Here is an 8,311-nt window from a genome sequence, read left to right as displayed (position 1 = left end):
GCTACAGTCGATCGGGTAGTTCCGGATCTCGGGTAATTCCGAATCAACTCTATGATTTAATAAAAATATTAGTCTTATAGATATTGACACATCAATATAACTGGGATTTTTGGAAAATGTGATCAATTCTAAGCAATATCAAAGTTTTGCTTTTTATTTCAACGGTGTTTTCATTGAAAATAACTCTTTGGTAACTATCACAGACGTGTCATTTGACCGTCGCACCGTCTATCTATAACACGCGTCAACAATTAAAAGACGATTTAGAAGCACATATCCTTGGTAAATGCTTGTACATTTGGTATGAATTTGTTTATTTATTATTATTTTTAAATTCCTGTGAGGGATTTTAGTATATGTTAATGATTTATGGAAATAAAAGCATGGAAATTGCACCTCGTGTACATGTCAGTTGCGGATCAGCTGAATGGGGAAAATATCAAAACAGTTGTTTATTGTTTAAATACTGTGTTTGTAATATTTTTAGGCTCTAACTACCACAATTTTTTTATTATATATATGAAATGAAAAGTGCATAGTTTCTCATAAATTTGATATATTGTTTAATTGGAATTATTTAACTATAATACTATTTTGTGACTTCAATGTCGAGAAAAAAGATAATAAGATTGAATTTTGTTTATTCTGTCTGTCTGTCTGTCTGCCCCGAAACTTTAACCTTGCTCATAAAATGAAACTTTATGGACCTGGTTCTCCGAACTTTACATGTTCATGCATCTGATTGAGATCTATTATGCAAACCAGTTATGAGGCAATAGGTTTAAGTCAAATGGTCAAGGCTTACACATACAGTAAGCATTGGTTGCATGCATCTCGGTTTGTTTTTATGTTTATGTGTGTAGTAATAAGTTATAATATTTAAAGGTATAATAGCGGAGTAATAAAAAACCCAGCTGAGTGCTAAAAACTGTACTGTAGAAAAATATATGGATTAATCAATAATGGTAAGATACTGGAATGAGATTGGTAATATCGTAAATATTTATCATATTTTTAATATGTATTTATGCTGTGATTTTGCATTTCAGATAATTCTCAAGAATTACTGATGGGTCCTTAAAAGTACGGGTGCTCTGCACAGTCATTGGCAAAGAGGCTGAAGCGGATACTTTTATATATTTTCACATTATTGTGATCCTTTTATTGTTAAATGTTGTCATAATATGTTATTTACCAAAAATTTAACATGGTATTTAGTATTGTTTTCTATGTCTTTACCATTTTTATCTCAGAGGTACTGGTTTATGTTGTTTTGTTTGGATACTTTAATTACATTATTTTTACATTATTGTGATCCTAATATTGTTACATGTTATCATACTATGTTATTTACCAAGAAAGTAACTTGATATCTAGTATTGTTTTCCATTTCTTGAGCACATTCCAGAGGTACTGGTTTATGTAATAATTTTTTATGGATGATTTTATGTATTTTTGTGATCCTATTATTAGCAAATGCATTCCAGAGGTACTTGATTATGTTCAGTTGTCATTTTTATGCCCCCGGATCGAATGATTGGGGCATATTGTTTTTGACCTTAGTTAAAGTTTTGTGATAACTTTTGCAATATTTAAGATAGAAACTTGATATTTGGCATGCATGTGTATCTCATAGAGCTGCACATTTTGAGTGGTGAAAGGTCAGGGTCATCGTTCAAGGTTAAAGGTCAAAAAACAACTCCAAGGGAAGTAATAAGCTTTAAAGGGAGATAATTATTTGTACCTGCCAAATGATAAAACAATCAAAGCGGCGCAATAGGGGGCATTGTGTTCCTGAAAAACACATCTCTTGTTATAAATACATTTATATAAAGTTCCGTATTTTTCAGGACCTTAGTTATAAAAATATTTTGTAGTCATACATAAAATGTTCTAGTCATAAGCATATATGTCATATTTTCATACATTTTGTACATTAATGTGATTCTATTGTTGTTAAATGTTATCATACTATGTTATTTCCTAAGAAGGTATCCTGAGTTTATCAATAAATTGCTTGTATTGAGTATTTGCGCTTGTTTTATATAACCAATAATATATAGGAAACCATTTCAAATCAAAACATAAATACTTTCCAACAGTTTTATTCGTCTTGTGTACAGACAAACACCCTATAATGTTTTAAAATTGTCAGACAGTCATTAAACTGAAACAAACGAACCTATCCGATGTTTATTTAATACATGCATCATTTGTTTTGACAGTCAAAATAAGTTTTGAGATGCTCCCTGACCTACATCTTCCAAATAGTCCGAGTGATCCGAAATTACCGCACTCGATTCAGAACTAGCCGACTTTATGCAAGTGAATAAGTTCAAATTGGCATCATAAATGTATTGGTAAGTATTAATAAATTAATATGGCATGAAAGATGAAATATTTTGCCTCAACAATCCAAGTATTTAGAAAGCAATTGCTTTCTTTAAAAAATATTAACACCATTATTTACGCTATTGATCCGGAACTACCCGACCGACTGTATTGACCCTCCGTCTGAGCTGTACGTATGTACTCATAAAAGCTCAGAGCATTCAAGAAGAACTAAAATCTGGGCCAGAATGGGGCTGTTAATCATACCAGTTACATGACTTAACAAATAATGAAATAATTTAGTAATAAATTGAACATTAACCTCACTGTGTACAATGATGAATTTTTAAGGGCTCTGCTACCAGTGAAGACCTAGATTAGTCGGCACACAACTGTGCCAGGTTATCATGGTCTACACCATTTGCTACTCAGAAACTGAAACTACGATATATATTGTCTGAGCAGCAAACAGTGTAGACATGCTGGCTGATCTGGGTCTACACTGTTCGCTACTTTGACCTTGGAGCATCACCTTACACTATGGACCCTGCTGGCGATGACATTACTGGTTATGTTTGCTGGTTTTATTTTGATATTAATTAATTACATTACTTAATATGATTTTGTATGTTTTACAGGAAAGCCACATCCGGAACATACTCATCCAGATTTCATACCAAGTGTGTTTTCGCATTCCCGGACAGGCAAGAAGGAAAACAACAACAAACTTAAAAGATTCGTAAGTGCTGTCAAGCGGAAAATATCGTTTACCCCAGGTCCAGCAAAAAGAATGCACCTTTCACCTCTGAATGAAGCTGTGTCTCACCTTTCACCTCTGAATGAAGTTGTGTCTGTGACACCGGACTTTTCCAAACTTTCAAGTGAAATCCAGTACATTGCCACACCTATCAATGAGTTTGTACCTTGTTCGACACCCTGTTCTGGATTTACTAGACCAGTCACTGATACTGAACGTTTAATGTTTCACGAGGAAAAAAAAATTTATGAGACGATAAGCAGAAACTGCAGTCAGAAAATGAAACATTGAATGAAAGAATTCTGACTACGAAGCTTTCGTGCAAGTCAGTGGAAGGAAATGACGAAAAGTGTCAATTTTACACTGGTGTCAAGAGGGAAGTTTTTTGACCACTTTGAACTTCTTGGAAGTGTACCTGAAAAGTACTGAACTCAACAAGAAAATCTCATTTGATGAACAGTTGTTTGTGACAATGGTGAAATTGAGACTGGATGTTCCATTGAAAATGTTGGCTCACATCAAAGGAATTAGCCAGTCTTGCATATCGGAGATATTTTGGAAGTGGGTTGGTTTAATTGAATCAAAGTTAGGTTTTCTCATCAAGTGGCCGGACAGAAAAAGTTATACGAGCTACACTACCAGGACCATTTAAGGCAAACTTTTCCAGATTTACATCCATTGTAGACTGTTTCGAAATATTTATTGAAAGACCGAAAAACCTCAAGGCTAGAGAAAAGTGCTATTCTAACTATAAAAAACACAGTACTGTTAAATTTTTCATTGCTTGTACGCCAAATGGATCCGTATCATTTTTGTCAAGAGCATTGGGAGGACGGGTTTCGGATGTAGAAATTGTTAGAAAGTCTGGTTTTATTGACTATAAATACCATACGCATGGAGACCAAGTCCTGGCAGACAGAGGATTTACTCTTCAGGACGACTTCGAAACAATATGTGGTACTGAACTAATCATTCCGGCGTTCCCAAAGGCAAACGACAACTCTCTGCTCAAGATGTTGAAAAATCAAGGGTAACGAGTAGTGTGCGCAATCACATAGAGCGTGTAATTGGACTTATGAAGCAACGCTTTATAGTTCTTCAGGGGCCTCTTGCAATAAACTTCATTAAATCAGTTTCAAACGAAGTTCATTGTGACGAATATTCACAGGTTGATAGATTGGTGAGGGCGTGTGCGATTCTTGTAAATCTTGGAGAAGGAATTGTGTATAATGAAAATAAGACCCCAATTATTGTGTAAACATTGATAGCTTAGACCTAAAAAACAACACTCTTTTGCTAGATGTAAAGTATTACCAGTTGTTCTCTCAGGAATGATGGATATATGTGTACAAATATTTTTAACCCATTTATGCCAAGTGGACTCTCCCATCCTTCAAAATTAGATCAATTTATTTCCAAAATTAGGGCTGTCTAGTATATTTATTTTTATATTTAGAATATTTCTTACAGAAATTCTTTAAGCAAACAGCGCAGACCCAGATGAGACGCCGCATCATGTGGCGCCTCATCTAGGTCTCCGCTGTTAGCCAAGGCCTTTTTTCCAGACGCTTGGCATTAATTGGTTAATGTACATAATTGAAATACTGTTGACATTGGAGTGTTAAACACCAAAGAGAACAGATACATAACGTGTATTGATAATCTGATTATTTATTTCATGAAACAAACAAAATGCAAATTATATATGTATTTATATATATATATATATATATATATATATATATATATATATATATATATATATATATATATATATATATATATATATATATATATATATATATATATATATATATAAAAATACTTGTCCAAATCTGAAAGATTAGTAATAGCTCACTTATTCTTTAATTCATGCATTTCTTGTTTATAAATATATCTAATTGTTTTTTTATTTTGTCAATGATATGCACTTTGCATACTGTCCATTACACAAATGCAGCTGGTTCAGTTATTTTCTACAAGTGGGACAGAACCATTGACCTTTTGGTTTTCTTTTAATTTTCAAGCATTGCAATGGAACCACTCAATTTCACAGTCTGGATTGTCACATCCAATTTACTCTTTTTCATCTTGAGGCATCTGACATGAACAGTAAAGTTTTTGGTGGTTAGGTTTTTCTTGTGTGACTTCAGCATACTGTTACATTTCCAGCCTTCGTGTATGTAGTTCCGGAAAGATATGAGCCACATAAATATTCTTGCATTTGTTTAACATGTTCTTTATAAATTCATCATCTCTTTCAACATATGTAATGATTACAAATTTTGGTGCCCAAGTAATGAAGTCACAACACTTTGCATTGTAAACATACATTTGCAGCTGCACCGGTGAGAAATACTTGTGTGATTTCTTAAATTGGTTATTGTCCAAATGACAATTTGAAGAATTCAAATATGTCTTACAATCTTTGTTTTTAGCTGTATATGGACATTTCACTTCCACAACAGTGATTCCATGGCAGTCACAAGTCATCAGGCTGTCCACACTTACGCCAATGAATGGATAATCCTTCGAAATTTGGAAATTTGGTATGAGATGACGACAGTTAACACTTGTACGCACTTAAAGCTGCATCTTCATTTTTATGCCCCAAAGCACAGGTTCACATTTTAATGGGTGATCTCTTGGCTTGCATACACTCAGAATTATAGACTTTGCAGCGTTTTCTATGTTAGTGTGTGTAATGGCATGAACAGTAGAGGATGTTATTCAACCCACTCTTTGCTCATACCACATTAAATTGTCACTCTGGGTTGTGGTAGACTTGTAGATAAATTTAATAGACTCTTCACTGAGTTCCATTTTCTGAAGCTGAGCTTTACATTTATCACCAATTCACTTTCAGTAAGTTTTGTATTACTTTCATTATACAGCGTTCTTAAGGATGGTGCTAATTTTGAATTGGGCTTGGCTGACTGCTTCCAATGAAAATCCTCTGAATAAATATTAAAACAACTCAGCAAGACTGGTTTAGACTTCAGACATTTTAAAGCATCTAGAAACTTAGCCTGTTCATTTTCTTTAGAAGGTTCGAACTGAAATATTCTCTTCTTACTGCGCTGACGTGATTTTTCAAATTTGGTATCACTGTAAAAACTAATTTGCGCTATTGGATCAGGGCCAATTTTCTTCATAAAGTCTTGATTCCATTTGCACGGTTCCTCGGTACAAGCTTTCGTAGTGTATCCAAGTCTCACAGCTGCTTCTAGCTTAAACAGGACTGCGGCAACATGAGAACAGGATTCAGACAGCCTGAAATATAACATTATAATGTAACAATAACGGTTATTACGGAACAGTATTTTGACTTGCTATACCAAGCGTCTGTATGATAGAATCATATCATTATTGCTTATATACAGATCTTTATAATGTTAAGTTGCTGTGTTAAGATTACAAAGTTGTGGAAGCTAGTTCCATTTGCTATATTTCATTAATTCTGGTAGGCCTATAACATGATTTGAGTGCTTTTGAGCGTCAAATTAATTTACATTTTGTAGCTGTATATTCATATTTTATAATTTGCCATTCTTTACTGTGTTAATGATTATATGTACATGTATTACCATAAGCTGTTAGAGTTTACATAAATAAAGTGTATGTTCTGTTCTGTTTAGTTCTGCTGTTCTGTTCTACTTATCCAAAGGAAATTTTATAGAATACTGAAGTATCAAAATTAACATTAAATAACATTTACGTAGTAGTTTTAATTATCCTTCAATAAATCATGTCTTAAAATGTATTGGGTAGAGGTTTTGTAATAGACACTGGAATAAAATTTTCCCCTGCTTTACATGAAATCTGGTTTATTTATAATTGTATATCACTAATATGACAAGTCATGAGAATATAACTCTGGAAGCATACCCTGCCATGCAGGTACAGTGACTAGCAAGAATTTGTCCACTTGTATTTGCTGCAGTCCAAGGTGCGTGAGGACTTTCACTGAGCCTTTGTGATGGCTTTACTTTTGCCTTCAGAAGTATATGCTGGCTTGGATGGAGTTGGTATGAGAAGAATGTTTCCACCCAGCCTGACCTGAAATAGTTGTGGGCCTCTAGGCTCTTGTAGTTCTTCATAGCTTCCCGTGTAAATATGCCTGAAATGCAATCACGGTCTGTGAATAACTCGTCCTGAATGTTGAAATGCACACTAAATAGTAAAATGAAGGGTTAACCTATCTAGTGCTTAAAGGGGGCGGGGGGGGGGAATAGAGCGTGATTGTGTTATATTTAAACGATTATATTATTTTTCATCTTGCCAACAATTAGTTCTACGTTATTGAAACAAATGAGATCGAAAACAAGCAGTAAAATAAATAGATCAATTTGGAATGATAAAATACAACACATACAAATTGACCATAATGGTATTTGTCTGGGTAAGCAAACACGTTGACACCTTAAATTAAATTAAATGCAATATTTTTCATTTTATTGTTTACATCAATCTTAAAATCGTGACGCTTTTGTTTTCTGGTGTTTAATTGCCCCTTTGTTTTGCATAATCCGATTATCTCGTTTTGATCAAATATTGTCCAGACTTAACTAACAACAAGGTGTCATAAACCACACTGGGTGGTAGATGACTGTGTCATTTAACACGATAGATGCCACCATGTCTCCTCTTTCTGGAAGTGTTAAGCAGTCATTTGGTTGAATACTTAACGCCGATGTACTTAACAGCTGCTTAAATTAGATATGTGACATATGGAACAAATATAAAGTCATATCCAATATAGATTATCAGAAATTTACACCGTAAAGATACTAGCCCGATTAATTCATTAAAGTATTTAATAATTATAAAATATACGTAAAAAACAAGTAACGTATTTACCGTGTATCAGTTAATTAAACAGACGTCATTCCGTATTAAGATTTAATGTTACGACAATAAACGATCAATATCTTAAAAAAAAAAGAAATATTACGTTTGACAGCATCGGGGGTAAATAATGTTTAAAAAAACAAATATGTATAAATATATATATGTGTGTTAAATTTTTTAGATATTTGTCACTCGTACTCATTACAATAAACACAACTAAGGCTTTCAGTGAGTCATGTACCAAATGTCCCTACTTTTTTTACAGCTTCACAGTATCGTGATAAATTGACATAGTAGAGATATAATTATAATGTTCGAAGATGAATGAACCCTGAAAAGAACGACAATACTCATTACATCAACATCTACAAG

At 33.5% G+C, this 8,311-nt stretch overlaps 1 long non-coding RNA gene across 1 annotated transcript; it reads right to left on the bottom strand.

The window, feature by feature from the left end:
- Positions 1 to 4,914: 4,914 nt before the first annotated feature.
- On the bottom strand, positions 4,915 to 8,311 carry LOC127862495 (uncharacterized). Its single transcript, XR_008040650.1, has 3 exons — positions 8,297 to 8,311; positions 7,078 to 7,208; positions 4,915 to 6,361 (listed from the first exon to the last, which is right to left on the bottom strand). It is a non-coding gene; the product is annotated as an uncharacterized LOC127862495 (long non-coding RNA).

This window comes from Dreissena polymorpha, chromosome 16, assembly GCF_020536995.1.
Source record: "Dreissena polymorpha isolate Duluth1 chromosome 16, UMN_Dpol_1.0, whole genome shotgun sequence".
NCBI lineage: Eukaryota > Metazoa > Mollusca > Bivalvia > Myida > Dreissenidae > Dreissena > Dreissena polymorpha.
This window is presented reverse-complemented; position numbering and strand designations above follow the sequence as displayed.